The sequence below is a fragment of the Lagopus muta genome, chromosome 7 (genome assembly GCF_023343835.1).
Source record: "Lagopus muta isolate bLagMut1 chromosome 7, bLagMut1 primary, whole genome shotgun sequence".
In the NCBI taxonomy this organism is placed as follows: Eukaryota; Metazoa; Chordata; class Aves; order Galliformes; family Phasianidae; genus Lagopus; species Lagopus muta.
Window position 1 is genome coordinate 32,703,717 of NC_064439.1, and position 20,997 is coordinate 32,724,713.

Genomic DNA, 20,997 nt, shown 5'->3' on the forward strand with positions numbered 1-20,997 from the left:
TTTTTTTTTTTTTTTTTAATATGTATTGGCAGACCCTGTAAAGCTTTTAAATAGAGGCATAGATGAAAGCTTTGCTTTTTCTTGGTTATTTTCTTTGGATTGGTTAGAGGTAGCACAAAGATTTCCTTGGGTCTATGAATTCAATATAGGTTGATGATGAGTAGTGTAAGGGAAGAGCTATGAACAGCCAGTCTTCTTTAGGACCATTGGCCATTGCATCTTCTTCCTCTTGTGTGTTTGTTGTTTTTATTTTTTCTTTAATAGACCAAGGTTGTTATATTCAAGGACAACCTTTTCATCCTTGCCTATAGGAGCTGAATGCTACTTCAGCACAGATTTGAGGTTTGGGGTTCCAGAAATTTTGCCAAGTCAGTTTTTATGTATGGGAGCTGCTGAGTCACGGCCTGAACCTCTGATTGATCACCTGAGGTGAGCCATGAGTCAGCCATGGGAGCACAGGTGAAGGCAATTCACCTGTGCTGCTGGAAGGGGTGGAGCCAGGCTCCAGCCCTCCTAGACCTATTTAAGAGCTGGCTACCAGAGGGGAAGGATCTCTTTTGGAGATTGCCTTTGCTGGTGTTTTTGAGAGAGCCCAGGATAGGGGTAAGCTTTCTATTTATTCTCTTTTGTTATCGTAGTCTGCTTTGCCTAACTCTCTTGTTTATTTTGTGATTATAACATCCTAAAATTCTTTGATTATACAGTTTTTATATTTTTTATTTATATATTATATATGTGTTATATACAATATATATTTTATATATGTAATATATATATTATATAATATATTATATATATATATATAATATTTATGAGAGCATATATATAGATGCTTACGTTATTCTTTGATAGAGTTTTTGGGTAGGTTTTCTTATTTGTTTAGTGTGGCACCAAGGATGTTCAAAAGCATGATGCTCCAAGGTTAAAGCTGCCATTTAGCCTAACAGAGAGAGAGAGGATCATGGCTTTTGATTCTGAGCTGCAGAATGTTGCTTTGCTCCTTCTCACAGCACCAACTAAAGAGTCAAAAAATAATCCTATTAGATGGCCTCAGTAATGCCAGAGCCTGGAGAAATTAAAACAAAACAAATAGCAGTGCTGTGGTTCTATAGAAGAAAAAGAATAGGGGTAAAAACTTGTGTACATATGAATAAATTTATATAAAAGTAATACAAAAATATTTTGTTGAATTAGGCTTGTTTGTTGTCAAATACAGACAAAACACACCTTAGACACTGTATATTTGAGAACCTACTTTCAATTTCACTGATTACAGAACTTCATGATCCAAAAGCCATTTAAACAAGAAGCAAAAAAAAATAAATCACTGTCTATAAAGAGAAATTTAGTTCACCTACAGCTGAAGCTGTTTCTTTGAATTTCATTTCAGACAAAAGGAAGCAATCAGGTTGCACTCTCATGGAGCAATTGGTTACAGCTGTACAGCTTTGGTAGTAGGAAGAAGTGTTTCCTTCCAAATATGGGGCTTCCTTCTCTGAAAATAAAACTATGTGGAGAGAATTTGCCCTTAAAAATAGCTTTTGTTATTTTAGCATAAGTTTTTGTGTTGACACTGCTTTTATTTCAGAAAAGTATTTAAAGTTTATATAGCTAAAGATTTAAGATTATACAAAGGATTCCAACAAGATTTTCTACTGACCTAAATACGTTCCGTTATATTGTATTTAACTCAAGCCAGTGAGACTTCTTTGTGCAAACAGTCTTTGTATAATCACAGAACAAGAGCAGTCATTAATAAATATCCAGGCAAGTTGCAATATCCTTTAGAAGTCTTTTATTTCTAAAGTGAATGAAGATTAGATTACTGGTTTATCCAGAAATAGAAAAAGCATTTGAAGAGAGAAATAAATGAAGAAAATATGCAGAAGCCTGAGTTCTGCCTCTAGAAAACGCAGTACCATTTTAAGCACCTCTGCAAATGTCTGCAATATTATTCTGGCACCCTTGTAATTAATGGAAATATGCATGGATTATAAGCAAATGAGGGGGGGGGAACAAAACAACAGACATCTCTTCAAGTAAAACCTCTAGAAGTTTCTTGATTATTTTTTTTTTTTCATAAAGTCCGTGTTAAACAAAACCAAAACTTGTTACTATTATGTGTGGTAACTATAACATTTGCTGTGAATGTTCTGGAGTAATGGTGTGATTAATGCTGATTTCCCAAACACTTAGTAATTTCTTAAATAATTTGAGCATTTTCAAAATCTGGCTTCCACCTTCCTTCAACTGGGAAAAACAATGACAGTGTGTATGACTTTTCACCCAGAATTATAGTTGTCCACAGTTTAAGAACCACAGCTACCTACTTCTTTTTTTTTTCCTCAGGTAACTTTAACTTGAATAAGTTACTTTAAATATTCTTACATTTAAATTTCCATTGACAACAATTGAATATAAGTTATGGGGGCCTAAAAATGAAGGTCTAATCAAAAAGCAGTACTACTTTGTAATGCAAATTATTTCCCTTTCCTCTCTATATACACGTATGTTTATGTGTGTGCATATGTATGTGTCATTCATGTCTCATATTGAATATGTGGTAGCCTTTTGAGTTCTGGGCACTCCGGAGTGAGGGCATGACACATTGATGGGCCCCGTGGAGGGCCACCAAGCTGATCAGGGATGGTGTATAGTGTACAGAGAGAGGCTTTCTTCAGCCTGGAGAAGGGAAAGCTACAAAGGGACCTTACTGCTCTCACAAACCACCTTGTTTCAGGGTACTGACAGTCAGATTTTTCTCAGAAAACTATGGTGACAAGAAATGCTACAACAGATGCCAACTGGAATATAGGAAACGCCACGTAGCTATTAGGAAAATTTTTTTCACCACGAGGGTGGTCAAAAACTAGATCAAGTGCCTGGGGAGGTTGGAGAATGGCTGTCCTTGGAGGTATCCAGAATGGGGCTGAGTAGGGCGGCAAGCAACCTGCTCTGGCTAGACCTGCTCCTGTGGGGGGAGTGGGCTAGCCAGAGAGCCTCAGTAACCTGTCACTTTGTGATTTTTGTGCTTTTGATGATGGATTAAATTTTGCTCTGATCAGCTTTTAAGCCTGAGTAATTAAGCAGTTCTATACATTGCCTTTTCCTGAAAGGGTTTTAAAAGACTCAAAAAAATAAAAAGAAGGTTATGATTCTCTGCACAATAAAATTGACACAGGGAAAATCATGAGCAATAGTTTACAACATATAATGTGGAATTACTGTTTTTTAAAGTCTAGTTAGGAGTTGCAGCTGCTAAAAGGATAGCTAATGGTCTGTTTTTCAAGAAATGTGATGGTGTTCTGTGTTAACCAGGTGAAGACTTCTTTCCTAAAGTCCTGTTTTCCCTCTGAAAATCTCTTTTTCCTTCCAGTGGAAAAGCTGGCCTATGGAATTTTATTTCAGATGTCTGCTGAAATAGTACGTTCAATATACTTCACATTCCTTAAGTGTTGTTCATGCCTGTAGCCCCTGGAAACCACGGGAAATTTCAATACTATACGGCCTAAGAATATTGGTTTAAACACTTTGTAAGCATAGATTCTTGCCCTTTATATTTTCACTGTGAGTAGCAGTTAAAACTAAAATCCTGGTAGGCTTTCTAAACATGTAAGACTGTTTCTTGTTGCATGTGTACCTCTGAATGAGATTCACTAGTATGGAATCTGGACTGTAAGTGTATTGAATAATGCCTTGTTGATCTTAACTATTTACCAGAAGGCTGCACTGAGTTTCATAGACCAGTACGTTTTACCCCCCTCCTTTCTTCATTGAGGGATGACAGCATGACTGTCAAAGCAAAATCTGCAGCTTACTGTAGATAGACTATCTACCTCATAGAATTGTAGAATTGCTCAGGTTGGAAAAGACCATCAAGATCATCAAGTCCAACTGCAACCTAACCATACTACCCCAACTGTAACAACCTACAGCTAAATCATGTCCTGAGCACTAAATCATGTCCCTGCTCATTCAGAGCAGACAAGGCCAACAGGGGCTTGAAGCCTCTGTTGTAGAGCATACTTTACAGTCTTTACATCTTGGTGTTTTTTGACTTGGTTTTGTTTTTGTAGAGGTTTAAATATGGTTCTGTTTTTTTCACTTCTTACTCCAACTCTGTAGAATCTCCATTAGAGTCACAGGAAAGCACTGCATTTCTTATTTTTTTCACACATCAGGAGTGTAAGTTGTCTGACATAAGTGTTCATTCAGTTCCAGTTTTCATTGTTGTGCAATTCCATGTAAGGAATAATGTCTGAAGATGTTCTTTTGTAAGATATGCAACTGTAGAAGAGAAAATAGGCAAAGTCATTATAAAATATGACTTAGTCCTCTGATACAAGTCACACAAGTCAATGAGCCATTTACCATGCCTTTGTATATTAAATATAAGATTGAATTGTCCCTACAGGTAAAGTACTTGCCTTAATTCTCATAGAAATAAAAATTACTAAATGGTGAGGTAGGGCATAGTGCATTCTTTGACTGTTATCTGGGGCTTTTTGTTAATGAGTTATATGGAGCTTGGTGGGCTGTACATGGGTAAGTGGTTGCACTACAAATTGAGTGACGATTTTCTCAGCAGTATCTTGCACAGATTCTTTTTTTTTTTACTAACAAAACTCTCTGAGATGGAAGCATTCTCTTTGACCAGTGGTTTAAAGGATAAAATCTAACCGCTAGAACTAGATCACTTCAAAACTCCTTAAAGGCCCTCATTCATGAAGTCAGAGATGATGCAGAGTGGAAAAATAGTATATCAAATAATATCATTGGATGATACAATATGAGTTGGAAGGGACCCACAAGGATCACTGAGTCCAATTCCTGTCTCCATGCAAAAACACCTGAACTCTGTCTGAGAGTGCTATCTGAATACTCCTTGAGCTATGAAAGGGAATATAGAAAACAGCACAATTTCTCAATTTCTTTTTCTTTGACAACACCTGTCTACTAATAATTACCATACTAAACAAAGCTGAACTTGTTCTATCTATACATAAGAATTTAGGGGCTGCCGTGATTGTCCAGAAGTAAAGCAGCAATGATACAGTACTGTGAGGTTGTGCTTATCCAGCTATAAATGATGAAAAAAAAAGAAAAAGAAAAAAGTAAAAAAAAAAAAAACACCTGACAATATAAAAATCACTGAAATGTTAAACTTTCAAAATCAAATTTCCTAATTCAGTAAATGCCAAAAGGCTGCAATGGACCTCAGTCATTCCACGCTTTTTATCTTGTGGTTTATGAATGGATGAACGATTGCAAAAAATATTCCCCTTGTCTTCCTTTTGCATACAGTGAAGCAAAAGATGCTGAAAACAAACTTTTGACTGTTTACCTGTTAACTTAAATGTAAAATGAAGCAATTGTGGAGTTGCTGCAAAAGATCATCTTAGAATTTATTTTCAAGAAACTTTGGTTCTTTTTCTGAAATATAGAAAAACATCTTCTCAGTGTTACTTTGTGTCAGAATTAGGAAAGAAGCAGATCTCTTGGAGCCAGTCCAGTTCCTCAGAGAGTATTATTTTTTGCCCAATACAATAAATAGATTACAGAAAAAATATTTTGTGATAGTCTGTTTTCTGCTATACACAGAGGGTCGGAGTTAATTCTGACATTTTTAGTATTTATTACACAGGCAACTTAACTTAATTACCATTGTTTTGACTGCAGCAAAATTATGAGCAACTAAAAGCAGAAATTTGAAACAGAATATTAGTGTTGTGTATAAACTTGTTTGTCACAGCCATACAAGAAAAAATAAATACAAAAGGACTCAATCTAACTGTTCTGTTAGTAAACCATACTTGCTGTCCAACAGATATTCTATAACTTGACTGGATTCAATCTTAGTCCATTTCCTGAGCTAAATCACAATCAGCTAGGAACTGACCAAATGCCAGCCCTTTCCAAAGCTTTCCTTTTCCCCCATCCCTTTGGATGGAGGACCAAAGGTTGTGGTATTTTTTCAGTATTGCTTAGAGAGGTCTCTGTGCATCCTTCCCTTTTCAGAACTGCTCGGTGTGGAAGCAGACTCCTTAGGTCCTCATTACCCTGGAATAGCTACCATTAATTGAATGTACGGGTTTTCCTTAATTCCATCAGATGCATCATGGTGATATCTACTGAAATTCTGGATTGTCTGGTATAGATCATATGAGTGGAGGTCAGCTGCACTCTCAGCTGCATTGCATTTTCTGAAATATTCTTTGTCAAATTTAACTTTTAATCAAGCAATGATTATAGCTAATTAAATGAAGGCTATTGATTTAGAACCTGATACAACAAGGAAAAATCCAGCCTTACACTGCTCTTTCAGTATGAGCAATCTCATTGTTAGATCTCCCTAGATGACATATCATCATACAGTATGATGAGGATACTTCACATTTGAGCACCCTTCCAAATAATTTGGATCTGCAGATTTTGATGGTAGTGCAGTCACTGCCATAAGCTGCATCGTATTGAAAATATCTGTACAGTTCAGAGCATGTTACCTTCTTATTATAATCTGTGTAGCATTGTGAACTGATGGCAGGTGATGTGGGTTTTAATCTCACTAAAAGGCTTTTTTTTTTTTTTTAATTTTTGTTTTCTCTTTTGGAATTAGATTTCTTCCCTCTGAAGTTGGTGGAAATCTCTGGTGAATTAAAGCAGAACTTAGGCTGGATCTTTAGCATAGAGTTTCTTTTTTTAATGTATATCTTTAAGATAAAATGGGTAATAATCTTAAGAGACTGCAAAAGACAGCAGAGTGAACATTAGAAAATGGGAACCTTTGAAACTGAAAATTTTACAGGTTACTCAAATACATTTGCAATAAATTATGTAGCACATTGAGAATGTGATTGGGAGGTTTTTGTAGTTCTTTAATGTAGAGAACATAGCCACAATTAATGAAAGTTGAATATAAGGACTCTGCGTTCAGTAGAAGTATCATCTGTTTTAGGCTTTTCTGATCAAGTACACTGGAAATAGCTAAGCACAGATTACCTACTTCTTTCAGGTTGTAAATTGTGCCTACTCTTTATTTTCTGCATCAGAGTATTGATTTCCTTTGGAGCTTCAGGCCAGATTGCCTTAGCAAGAGAGCTGCAGATCAAGGCTGTTTCTCTAAGAGAAGCAGCAGTAGTGACTGACGTGTTGTCTTCTGCTGTGCCCCAAATCTGGATGCCCGGTAAGAACTTGAAGTGCAAAAGGGCTCAGGCATGAAAGAAAGCAAGGTGCTAAAGATCTCCTGCATGCTGGTTGACTAGTCCTCTAGCTGTAAAGCAGGTATGGGTAAATGCAAGGTCCGCTGAAGTGAGTGTTTTAAGGTGGTCTTCAAGAAGACCACAGTACTGTCTGTAAAGGCAGACTCTGAAAACAGCAGGTCTCAGCCAGGTACATCTCACTCCTGCAAGAAATCCCTTCACAGCCAATTTCCTCCCAAATAGTGAGGTTCCTGTGTATGAATACAGGCTTGGCCTACCACCTTAGCTCTGATTTCAGTGCTGGAGAGTACTTTGAAGTCTCTGTCATGAGACCAGCCACTTAATTGTCACTTTGCTTGCCAGTGCCTGCAGAGAGGCTACGCTATGTGGGAGCAAAGGTGTGTGTCAGCTGTTCCCATGAATAACCAGAGGATCTCCAAATATCCATGACCTTTGATAAAACACTGTTCAGCTACTAAAAATTCTACAGTCTTCAATTGGAACAAGTAGAATTCTCCTCATGCTCTTAACTTCTAGTCTTTTGCATAAAACACTTGATTTCCCAAATGAGGTTTTTTGTGAAGAGATGGGACACCTTCCCTTTTTCTCCCATCTGCATTTAATCATTTCATCATCCATTATGTAGTCTATCTGCCCTCTTGTGGTTTCCTTTTTGATCTTTCCACTTTTACTTTGCATTTTTCAGAGACTTCTTGACTATTTTATGTTTCCTGTACTCTAACTGTGGGATGAGCTCACAGATCAAGTTTCACCTCACTGTGTGTTTTCCTAGTCTAACTAATTCTGAAATCCGCTTTTAGCATTATATGAGACTGGGCATTAGTGGCAGCCATAGAAAGAAATCCAGTGTAATGGTCAGTTCTCAGAAATTTTCCCACATGTTCTAACAATTGGAACTGGAAGTCTTTTCTCCTCATTTTTAAAAATTCCCTGTTTCTAGTGGATTTTGAGGTGTTTTCCATCTGAATGGTCTTGTATGGAGAATAGAAAATAGGTGTTGAGAGGCAGTTCTGAGCAGGGTGAAAGTGTGGAATTAGAGAAAGATGTTATCAGAAATAGAGTATTTGGCTAAGATATAGAATCAATGATTTCTTAGCCTGCTGAGCACTGTATTCCATTCAGTAACATTATTGATATCAACAGGGCTATTTGTTTAAAGAAAAAATTCCTTTTGAGAGGGGAGGAATTGCGTTCATGTTGACAAATCAGGCCCTGTAGGGCAGTAGGCTTTGTGTGCCTGTTTGTATTGTATGTGATTGTATCATGCTAAGCAGGAATGCTCATGGTGCCTGTATTGTGATACAGAAGTGTATTCTTCCTCGTTGTCCTGTGTTCATCAAACAGAGTAATTACTGAATTTCAAGCACTACCATCATCGCAGAAGGATGTGCTTGAGAAGAAAAGTACTTCCCAATGTATTGCTCTCTGGTCTGGCACAAGGGTCACTGAAAAGAAATAAAGGATTTGTCTCCTGTTTGTGGTTTTGACCTTTAAAGATGCTTTTCAGATCTTTTGTCTCAGATTGTGTAGCTGAACATGTGCGAGAGGCAGCTGACAGCAGGAAGTCACAAGGGATGAGTTCTCTCAGTGGTTATCTTCCAAATACTGTTTTGTACAAGCTGTCTTAAAACCACCGATCTCCCAGAGTTGTGTGCTAGTTTGCTGAATGACATACTAAAACTTAACAAATTTGGCATTTATTTTCTTCCTATTTCAGTTTCCGGGGTGTCTCACTGTGACATGCTTCTAAATCCCACATCCTACAAAGGTAGGTACAAAAGTGCAGTGTTGTGAACCTTTCCCATCCTTTGTGGCTGCTACGTGATTCACGAGGAAGCAAAGTGACCCTGTATTTCACTTGATGAGAATTGCTAATTGATGAGAAAGTGTTGGCCAAAGGTTCCCATAACAGAGCTCACGAAGTGAGAGAAATAAGCATGGACTGTTGCTGCATTTTGATACTCCTTAGCTTGGAAATAAGAACTGAATATCATGTATGAAAGTACTTTGTAGGCATTTATAAGCTCAGATGAGCTTTGAAAATTGAGGAAGCTGAAAGGTGCTTCCAGTAAGCGAAAGGGTGTACCTACACAGAGAGCTGCAGATAGACAAAGGATGCTCATCCCAAACTGTATGTTTGGTGGCTGCAAGCCAGCTGGGAGCAAGGGCAGATACAGCAATTGGAGCATAGTCCTCGGAGCTGGCTAACATGCCTTCTGCCCTGGGCAGTGCTTGTGCCAGTGGGTATTTGTTTCCTTTCATAAATTCCTCAGTTTCATTTGCCATCTCACAGCCACTGAAAGATAAATTTTCACCATTTGCTACTGTACTGCACATCCAAAGCCTTTCCATCCCCTTAGGACTTGTAGTAATTGTAGTTAAAATGTAAGTCAGACTTATTTAAGGCTGCGACAGAGAGCAGAATTGCAAGAGCTCTTCCCTACTGATCCCTAGCACAATGAATGTTGGTGTGGCTCACTAAACACACCTCAAAATATTTGCTGATGGAAGGGTAGTATCCCTTCTTCATTGGTGTAGGAGGTTTGCTTATTGTAGAGTTTCCCACTTGCCAGATTATTTGTGTGTTGATTTCTGACTTGACACAGAAGAACAACTGAAATCAGAGGCATAACAAAGGAAAGATTGGCTTGTATTTGTATTTATCCCTTGCTCCACTAGAAAAGTCAAGTTCTTTTCAGCATGACAGATTCCTTAAGAAGTGATGTTTAGCCTTCTAGGGGCAAACATACACTTCAAAGTCAGATTAACTTTAGTAAATTGTCTGCTACCTGCAACTGTTTATTGTTCGTGATGAAGTTGAGCTCCAGAAAGAGAGCACGTAATTGTTACTCTTGCCTTTCTTTCCTAAAGCAAAAATAAACTTATGGCATCATAGTAAAACACTCTTCTAAATGAAGTTCATTTGGCTTGATCTATGAAGTGCAACCAGTTTTGTCTGTGGATAGATGCTCCAGTTTTGTAGGTATAGCAAAAGAAGCATTATCTGTGGAACGAGCAAACAAAACTGATCTTGTTTTGGGCCTTGTTTGAGAGGTTCTGGACTTGGGCTGTTGGCTGAGTTAAAACTTTTGCTGGCAGTAAGTCATTTCTGCACCCTTCTGCTGGAGGCTGTACTGCTGTTGGTTTATGTCTGTCGGATCAGGCTGAGTTCTCATTGCAGCCTTCTGGTACCTAGAGGGAGCCTACAAACAGGAGGGGAGTCAACTCTTTACAAGGGTAGATAATGGAAGGACAAGGGTTTAAGTTGAGGGAGGGAAGATTAAGGTTGAATGTCAGAGAGAAGTTCTTTACTATGAGAGTGGTGAGGTGTTGGAACAGGCTGCCCTGTAAGCAGGAGGAAATTTAGAATTACTTCTGTAATCAGGAGTAAATTAGAACTCCTGGCTCAGGGGTTTTTATTTTTATATACAAGATACCTAAGTTTTAAAAAAAAAAAAAAGTAGGGAAATTTATTTTTCTCAATTGTTCTTGTTGCAATATATGAAAAAGAAAAGGCTTTTCTTCAATTTATGCTACATCTTTGGTTATCAGCTGCAGTATTTCTGGTTTAAGCAGGTGTAATATTCATCCTGATGTTTATTGTACTTGTAAATGATGTAACAAATATTATGACATCATAATTTGATAATTTAAGATGGATTGAAGTTACATTCTTGCTGTTTACGTGACTGCTCATACAAATGATCCGTGATTCTTGCATACAGAAATGGTTGTATTTAGTAAGCTATGTGACATAACAAGTGTCAGAACTCAGTGCTGGCTTTTTTCAGATGATCATAGTTCTATCAGAATCATCAGATTATTACCGAATTTATAGGATTTTGTAATTGAAGAAGCCTTGCTCTTGTAAGACATAAGCATGGAAACAAGAAGCCCTGTTTGAGAAGTCAGACTGAAGTACACCTGGAGGTTAGCTGACATTGAGATAGGAAATCCAAAACCAGCCTCACCTCTAACAGCTGTGATAACTCATAAATATCCCCAAAACAATCAGGGCCCATCTCATTTATACTATGGGTATCAGAGCAAAATTAGTATTTTTATAATGGTGAAGTTAAAACTGGAGAACTGTGTGTCAGTTTTCATCACCTTGCACTGTTAAGAGTTATAAAGACTGCATCATTTGTTAGCCTGCACCTTTGGCACAAACATGAAAATGTACACCAAAAGACCTTTAAACTTAGCTGCCATCTAGACTATGTTCTTTAAACTCACTTATGTAAGAGCTTATACTAACCGAATGTTTAAAAATGCCATTATTTTTAGGAGGGCATGGGCTATAAAGTGCTCATAATTGAGTGTAATTTGATGTTTGACGTAATTATTTATTTACTTATTGAGATTTAAATACATCTTGAAGATGATCCAAAGAGACATAACTTGAAACAAAGTCTATTCTCTTTTGGGAGTTTTGTGTTGGTTCTAACAGAAGTACTAGTAGTTAAGAGGAGCTGGGCAGCATAGTGGAGCATTCTACTTGTGGACTGAATTCAGCTTGCACTGAGACAGATGCAAATATCTCTGCCTTTGTGACCTTTAATAAGAATAGAAGCCTTTTCCTTTTCTTTGAAACACTTTCTAACTCCTAGTATTTCTCAGGAGCTCATTCTTTCACATCACTTCCCACTAACCTTTCTGTTCTAAGTTGCTAATATCTCCTCAATCTGATACTGAGGGACAAAGTGGGACCTTCTGGACTTCTCATTCTAATGGGCTGATCAAATTATTAGGATCATTAATATTTTCAGTGCACTTACGCAACGTTTATCCAGATGATCCTACAGCAGCTCCAAAAGATTGACAAGGAAACAAACTATTTAGTCTGTTTTTGGTAAGTTTCAGAACAGTGGTATATTTAAACAACTTATTTTCACTGAGATCATTTCTAAAGCTCACTGTTTGGAAGTGCAAAATATGTAACATCATAATCAGTGGATCTGCATTACTCTGGTATCTGTTTTTTATGGCCCATGTAGTATTTTGTGGTTTTTTGTTTTTTTTTTTTTCCCTTTCTATTGAGAGACTTGAGACATTGGCAGTGGGAATTGTTCCAAGTGTGTTAAAAACATGAGTAATACTATCAAAAGGTGCTATTACACCTCCTTATCCAATTGAGGAATAACATCTCTGGAGCTCTGACATTGCTGTTTCATCATTGATGTTTTGTTCTTCCAAATGATCAGAATATTAAAAGGATGTTTACCCCAAATCCAAATGTGGGAAACATCCCCTTACACTGTTGTCTTGCAGGCTGGGCTGGGTGCAGCCCCTGGGGTGCTGGTAGTAGAAAAGCTTAACATGAGCTGGCAGTGTGCTCTTGTGGCCTGGAAGGCCAAATGCATCCTGGACCGCATTAGAAGCGGGGTTGCCAGCAGGGCTGGGAGTGGATTGTCCCTCTCTGCCATTGTGAGGCTCCATTTGCAGTACTGCATACAGGTCTGGAGCTGCTGGCACGAGGAAGATGTGAGCTGCTTGTGAGCGTCCTTATCTTTGAGCTCACCTTATTTACAGCCAGATGCAGCGCTTGCGACTTTGTATTAAGTTGAGTAAATCTGTAAGACCCCGTGAAAAGTCTAAAGCCACTGAACAAGCAAGAGCAAACTAAGGAGTAGCAGAGGGCCAAGATTTTGTTAATACTGATGTATGCAGATCTCTTCAGGGGGAAAAATCATGAAAAGAAACAATGGCAGCTAATTGTCTCAGCACAGGAATCAAACCCTGAATGTACTTCATGAAAAACTCCACTCTTTCATCATGTTGTGAGGTTGGGTCATGACTAAAGTAGACTGGGAAGGGAGAGTGTTCCTTGTGCTATCCTAAGATGAACCATTGGAAAGCCTTGCCTTCAGAGTGAGGAGGAGGAAGAAACCTCTGCCTTGTGAAAAGCAACAAGAACAGTTTGTATTTTGATTTTGTAGTAAATTTGGTCATGTTGTGAGTGCAGCAAAACAAATCTGATATGACCCCATTGGAGTCTTCAGAACACCAGCTGAGGACTTTCTCCAGCTGCTACATTTGCACAAAGCAGCAGTATAAATGAAATCTTTAGTGCCGCCAGTCATCAAACCCTCTGAAGGAGCTTCTGTCCTCTCTGAATTACTGGGAGCACAAACATTGGTCACTATTGAGTATTACATTTTTAATGTTTACAACTGTAAATGCCATAACTTTGAATAGCTGAGGACAAGTGGAATAATAAAAACCAAAACAGCTACACCAAAGATGTTTTTTATAAACATGCATGTTTTCTTTATCTGCTGTTCTGCCGTTAGAGGAGGCTGATCTACCTCTTTCAATCTTAGACTGACTTCAGATTATTTTCTGTGTTGTCTCCCTTGGCCAGTCTTTGCTCAGTAATAAATTCAGTCAGCAAAATGCTATCTCTGAACCAGATTTGGAGCTGAGTAAGAAGGGGCAAACTGGAAGCATTCCTGGGAGAAAGGACAAAGAAGCTGCGTTCTAACTCAACAGTTTCCTCTTGCATCCACCTTAACACCATTATCTCCCTCCCTGTGTCTTCTGTGCTCAGTGATCCCTGAGTAGCCAAATCACTTTGGTTTGGAATGGGTGGATATTCTTGTGCGGACACATCTCATTTTCCTTGAGAAATATGTCAGTGTCTCAGTGCTATTTAATTCATTATTCTGTTTTCCAGAGTCAGCACACGTATAAATCAGTGTGGTCAAAGAATAGACATAACAATAGAGTGCTGGATACCTCTGTCATCAGCTCTGCTATCACAGTAAGTATAACTGAACTTCCAATGTTACTCAAATGCTTCATTAACACAGGCCATTTCATTATAGAAAGGGACAGATGTTGATATATCCACAGAGGAGAGGATCAAGTCTGGATGAAGATCTTGCTTTGCAAATCATTCAAATAGGAGGCAAGGTGGAACTATACTACCATTGAGGCCAAGCAGTTTCAAATCACTGCAGATGCATATATAACACAGATGGTTCCCAATTTCCTGCTCTTTCTGTACCCCGAAGCATTACAAGCTGATGTTCTAGGCATGAGAGAATTGTTGGCCACCATTTGGAAACCACAGAAGGAAAATTCTACCTGAAAAATATTTGGTTTTGCTGTATTTATCTTTTACCCTCCTACATCGGAGACAATTGAATATCTATACTACCTTATCACATGAGATGCCACAAAAAGTTGAAAGAGTATGCATAGCTCGTGGCTGAATGCAGATGTGATCAGTGTGTTTTCTTGAAGTTACTTCTTGTTAAAGCACTTCATGTCTAACAATGTATTTCTAAAACAAAGCAGGCATTTTAGTGCATCTTAACAGCATTGCAAAATTTATGCAGAGATCTTGGTCATATATGTTCACTACTGTGCATTTGAGTCAGACTAAGCAGTATGCCCAGGAAATAATAGCCCTCAAAACTGAGCATATAAATCCTTAGTGGTCTGCTCAGTACTTGTCACACCTTTGCCAGGAATTGATGTTTCTTTAATAAAGTGAGTCCATGAACTGGTCTTGAATATCAAATATAGTAATGGTTTTAAATCTCCTGAGTCTGCCATCTGAATTAGTCCAGTTAGTAATTACATTTCCCATTCCCTTTTAAAAATGTCGAAAAGAAGGTTTCTGCTACAGTTAGCGGGATCTCCTGTAATTGCTAGTCTTGTGCCCATGGAAAGATGGATAGAGGACACAAGGCAGACCTGGGGTCTCCAGGCCCATGTGCTGTCCTCTTGGCCATGTGCAGCACCGTGCAGAAACATCAACAACATCTGTGTGTGTTGGCAGAGGTATGTCCTAAACTGAACACGCAATGGTGTTCCTGAAAAAACACCAAGTGCTTGGCTTTGAATTTTGCTAGGAGTAATGAACTGGAAAGCATAGGCAAGGCTGCTGGAACTTCTTGGTCTCTGTGGTGAAAGCATATCCCACTGCCTTATGGGACTGACTGGGTGCTTGTCCTCCTCTCGATTTTATGTGGGATTTTGACAAAGGGAATTGGAAAAGTAAAGCTTTGTTAGTGGCATACTTCAGTGGGATAAATATGAGAAGAAAATTAACTACAGTTTAAAGAACCATCAGCATCTTTAAAGAGCTTGTCTAGGATGTTTTAAGAAAAATCTAACGGTTTAAGAAGTCTTATAGGAATAATTTAAAAATGAATGTTTAGCTTGAGGAAAAGTAGTTAAAGAAAAAGAAAGGGAGAATTTAAATTTGCTAAAACTAAAATATAGGAAGTCTTGAAAAAGTAAATGTTCATTCTTTATCAAAATTTAATCTTAATTTTAATCCTTTGGCCATCAGTTTAAAGTACCACGTGGTCTTCTGAATGTAAAACTGCCTCCTGCTGCAGAGGTCTTCAGAATCGTAATGTGCAGTCCATCTATGTTCGTGTGCCACAAGCTGTCAAAATACTGATGAGGGATACTGACCCTGAGATCCCTGGTTGGAAAAAAATGTTACCACTGAATGGCTGTGCTATAAATAGTTAAAGCTGACTATATTTCTGCAGGGAGGCTCTTGCTGGCTCTCTGAGAGCTGCCTTTGAACAACGTTTCACACAAGGCGCTCTTCTGCTCCCGTGCCAAGAAGCAAGGAGCCTGGGGGCCTCTGAGGGCCACCAGAAGAAGTTGCCACCGGGTGTAGTGGAAAATGTCTTGGTTGCTATTACTGGAGAGAATTTATTACCCAATAATAAACAGCTATTCACAGCTATTCCAAAGAAAGTTGCCTATAGTGTTGTCAGAAAGGCACTACTATTGTTTTCCCAGGTGTTTTACAAAGTTAAGGGTTTAATAAACAAGCTGCCATGAGATTTAGTTTCTTTTAAGGGAAACTCATTTGTTACAGGCATGCTTTTTAATGGTGTGCATTAAATTAAAAAAAATCTAGAAATAACACCAAACTATTAAGTGTATGACTGCCAAAGCCCAGAACAATTGCTGTCAACTTAAGTTAATTTCTGTTGTGCTTCCCCTCCTCCCATTTCAACGCTACATAAATCCAGAGTGGGATCTAACATGGGATGAGGCACACACAGTTCTTACGTGCTCTAAACTTGTGTTATTTGTCTTTCTGGGAGTAAAGTTGTTTCTGTCTTGAGTGTTGAGGAAAAGAGTTTCTCCTGCTGCTGAGTTCATGCCCTTTATATATCCCACGCAACATAGTTAGAATTTTACACAGATAGGAATGGGGGACCCTAGAGACTTTGGGTAGATGTGTGAGACACCGGATCAGGACTCAAATAACCTTGTTAAGATCTGAGCTTTATTGCAGTCTTTATTTGCTATGCTGGGCAAGGCACTGAGTGTGCTTCTATCTGGAGGCATAATTGCAGCTTGAGTTTACTTACACGGTTAACTCTAAACTAGCTCAAGCAGTTATAGCTGTTGAGAATGGCAGCATAGACTTCAGTGCACTGGCAAGACCCCTTAGGGTCTGTGGGCAGACGGTCAGCAAGTAATATGTAATTTAAATACACCACAAACCATGCAACCGAGTTTAAAGTTCTGATCTGGTGCAGTTCTAATTAGAAGAGGCAGTGGATTCCACCATTTGTTGCTGCAGTTCCCAATTGTGTTAGGGAAACAAATATTATTCTTGCCCAAGCTTTTGTCTGTCTTGTCTACTTAAATTGTGACCTCTTCATGACAGCAAATCTCTACTATTTTTTATATTTATAGAGCAAATAAGGCTTGCATTTTCATTGCGATTTTGAACACTTATTGAAATTATGGAGTCATCTCTTGTCTGTATCTGAGAGTATATTGTTTAATGAGTCTGTTGCATGAAGCTTTCAATAGGATAAATAAATAAACACCCTTCTGCATGGAAATGCTTTGGACCTTGCAAGGAAAAACCATCCTCACATTTCTCAGGATCACCAGGTAGGAAATTGTGGCTGCCCGTTGTTACAACTCTTGCCTAAATGAAATTGAGTTCAACGAACCAGATGAAGTCTGATTTTTAAGCCTTTGGCTGTAAATGGAAAGCTCTGTGCAATCAGTCAATGCCTTTTCAATGTGGAGTGCTGTAACCCAGAAAATCAGTGGTGGAATTCTGTAGCAGTCAAGGTAAATCCTCTTGCAAAACTCTCAGCTTGCAAGTGCAAGGGTAAGCTCTATGTTATGGGGGTATATACTGCTACGCTGCACAGGACTGAAATATGGACATTTTGCAGTACTGCCTCACTTCTGATTCCTGGACCAAATTTGAATTCTGTGGTGCTCATGGTTGTAAACTGCAGATACCCTCTGACAAAACAATATGTCTGGCAGGGTGTTGTACTTGGACCAAAGTGAAATTCCAACAAAAGTGATATTTCTTCTGTGCTCTTTGCTGTTCTTTGTATAGCTATAAAATAATGCTTAGAACTTTAGGAAATGCATACAGACAATCATTTAATATGGGAAAGACTGCTGCTCTGTTTTTATTTGTTCTAGGAAAACTTGTTGGTATTTCCATAAAACCACCCTCCCCTCCATCAGCTGCCAGTGACCATGGCTTTCTTTTCTAAACCTCTCTACTAAGGTAACCTTACCAGACAGGAGCCTTTCCAGGTAGCTCAGTTAAGGTGACCATCAAATCGTGTATGGAAGGTTCCTTTTGTCTGGGCAATGCCCTTTTGTCAACAGTGGTGCAACGAGTGACAGAATTTGAAAGGCTGTTCTTGCAGGATTCTAAATATGAATGAAAGTAGTGGTGCCTCTTCATTTTCTTTTCTTTTTAGCTGCAGTTCAATGGAGATTTTAAGGAAAAACAGCAAGGTGATAACCTGACTAAAAGCACTGAAGACTTGGAGCTTGACCAGTTCTGCTGGAATTTGGTTTTTTAGGATTTCTGGAGGGCGCTTTTGAAGGAAGAGAAATTTTATAGCAGTTATGTATACATATGGAGAGAATAGGTAGATACAATTCTTCACGATGCTGTTTTCTTTCCGTTAAACCCTCCTTCAAGAATCCATTCTCTTGTCACTCCACACGAATTCCCCCATCTCATCCTTTGACCGCAGAAGCTTACCTTAAATGTATCTTCTAAATATTTGTTGCTATCATCTCATTTTGTATTGCCTTCTCAAGAAGGAAAAAACAGTGCTATCTCTTCCAAGTCCTTATTTTATTAAAAGCCTGAAAATCCGTTTTTTACTTTCCTCTACATTACACAAAACCCTCATTGTTTCTGAGGAGGACTCTTGCAGCTCTCCACCTTCATCTCTTTCCTACTTGGTAGCTTGATTTTCCTACCCAAAGGAAGAAAATGGAAGCATTGGCTGCATTTTACAGTGAAAAAGCGACTTACACAATTAACAGTTCTAATTAGAAGTTGTACATTTAAAATAAAAAATGTGTGCTGTTCTGAATAGATCCCAGTTGCGTACCAGTTCAGGTTATCTTTATATATTGTTAATTCCAACGGAAAAATGAAGTAAAACGTTTCCATTTCAACTATTTATGAGAAGAAGGATTCAAAATCATAAGTGGGATAAATCCTTTGACACAGTTAAACGTGCTGTTCAGTAGCTTATCATGTTGTAACTGTGCCATTGCGAACGGTTCCTATAGCTAGCAATAGAAATCTGTGTGGGCCACAAGTTATGGTAGATGGACAGTGACAAAAGATCTGACTTTACAACTGATCATTTGTGTTGCAAATGACTTGGAACAGTCTCAGATTTGGACAGGCATAGGTCAGACTGAAAGAGCCAGTGTCCACCCATGGCTGCACTTTTTGTTGAAAGGACTGGCGTGCACATAGATTTAATTAAGTGTTTCTGCACTGCAAAGCAATGAAAAACTTGCCAGGTACAACACATATTGGCTTTATGCAAAAGCTCAAGCCCTTGAATAGATTTAGGATTTGTGGGTATCTGAAGTCAGCACAGTTGCTTGCGTCAGCATCAGCCTTGGCTTGCTTGCTGTTGTTGCTCTGTAAATGCAGTATACTGGGTGTTCATTTTACACAGAGATGATGTTTGGTATTTACAGGGGTGTCTTTTTCACAAAAATTATAAGGGATTTATATAACAGCATTTAAATTGCAGAGTAACCAAAGCCATGTCTTGCAGGAAAGACAAAACAATGCATTTTTTATTTTGGGTTATAGAAGAGTGAGATAAAGCTCTGGATTTGTTATCTTCAGAGATGTATAAATTTTTTGTTTGCTTTATGCTATCACTCTGTATTGAATTGTTACTGCTACTGTAACTTGGTTTGCACTGACCATATTATGTCAATTCTTAGCATACTTTAAATGAAATTCTGTAACAAGAGAGCTTACTCTATGGCCAGTCCTTGTAAGTGCACATACTTTTCTTCTTTTTTTTTCTTTTTTTTTTTTTTTCAATTCTGAATAGTTCAGGGGAAATTTCTCACTGAGTGTGGTACTGCTACCCAGATGCATGCCCCATCCCTGGAGATGCCCAAGGCCGGGTTGGATGGGGCCCTGGGCATCCTGATCTGATGGGTGACAATCCTGCGCACGGTTGGGGGTTGGAACTTACGTGGTCTTTGATCTCCCTTCCAATCCAAGCCATTACATGATTTTGTGACTCCAGAAATGAGAAAATTACATGGTAATATGTTAGTGCTGCTGGAAACAGGTGTGAGGATTGCTCACTGGGAATGTGAGAACTTTCTTCAGATGGTGTTCATACTCACTCTCTACTTTCTCAACTACTTAATAGGATGTCCTTATTACTTTTAACTGCTCATTAAGTTTCTTATTCTTTTTCAAAGTAGGCAGAATGAATGCTTCTTAGGGACATCCATCATGTTGAATGTTTTTTACTCAGAGCTTAAGACGTCTGAATTAAACTTATTACACAAATCTATTGAACCGTTACAAGATGAAGACTTTGGTCTAATGCCTTGACTCTTCTAAAAATATTGAAAGAAATTAATTGTAGAATTTAATTTTTGTGGTCATCTCAGTAGCTTTGAATTTTGGTTGTTCATGCTTGCAGGTAGAAGTCTGAAGCCAGACTTGTGTTTATCTATTCTGAAACTCAACATAGAGTACTGAATTAAAAATATATATATATTTAAAAGTAGAAGGAAATATCTCACATCCAGGTTTTGTCAAAACATGAAAAACTTCAAAGAAATCTTAAAGAAAACATTATCCTGGAAAAATTGCTGTTTACTGCTGTTATTTATTTATTAAACATCTCTGTTCTTAAGCACAGTGCTGCTATGCAGTTGCTTTTAAGACTAAAAGATGCTGTTACTTTAGAGGAAGCCTTTCTACGAAGCTAGAAAGCAGAAAGAAAGCTTTCGGAAATTTCCTTGTCTCCTCCACAGATTATGACTCAAATCAATGGGTTTTACTCTCCAGTGAGAAGACTGAGCACTCACATTGAAGAAGCAGCCTTCTGCTATGAAGCCAGTAATTCACAGGTAAGCAGAATAACGTCATATGTTGTTCCAAGTCATGTCACGGGTCTCCTAGTCTGCCTAATATCTTGTTGACTCAATTTGCAGGGGAAAATCAAGTCTGACTATTGTATTTTAGGACACTTAAATATTTATGTATACATATATATAGTAAAAAAGACGTTAATAAGGTTGGTGATGATACCACTCTTCATGTTGTCTCATTATACTTCATGATGTGTGCCAGTGGGTGTTTTGAACAAACAGAGATCCATCCAAAAATGAAAAATAAAGGAAAAATCCTCTGTTGTAAAGCACTGCTTTACATTGCACATTACTGAATACATATACAGTTTGCTCAAGTGAGTTAACACAGGAAAAATTAACACTTACAGTGCAAGGAAAT

General features: G+C 38.2%; 1 long non-coding RNA gene across 4 annotated transcripts in view; it reads left to right on the forward strand.

The window, feature by feature from the left end:
* LOC125696345 (uncharacterized) overlaps positions 1 to 20,997 on the forward strand; it is a 50,857-nt gene that overhangs the window by 10,571 nt on the left and 19,289 nt on the right. For 3 of the 4 annotated variants that reach the window (XR_007378297.1, XR_007378295.1, XR_007378296.1), the window contains exons 1-4: positions 569 to 603; positions 8,938 to 8,988; positions 13,897 to 13,983; positions 20,520 to 20,615. This is a non-coding gene — a long non-coding RNA (uncharacterized LOC125696345). Of the gene's footprint in view, positions 1 to 568; positions 604 to 8,937; positions 8,989 to 13,896; positions 13,984 to 20,519; positions 20,616 to 20,997 lie in introns of those variants that run through there. The other variant, XR_007378298.1, reaches the window with a different exon arrangement.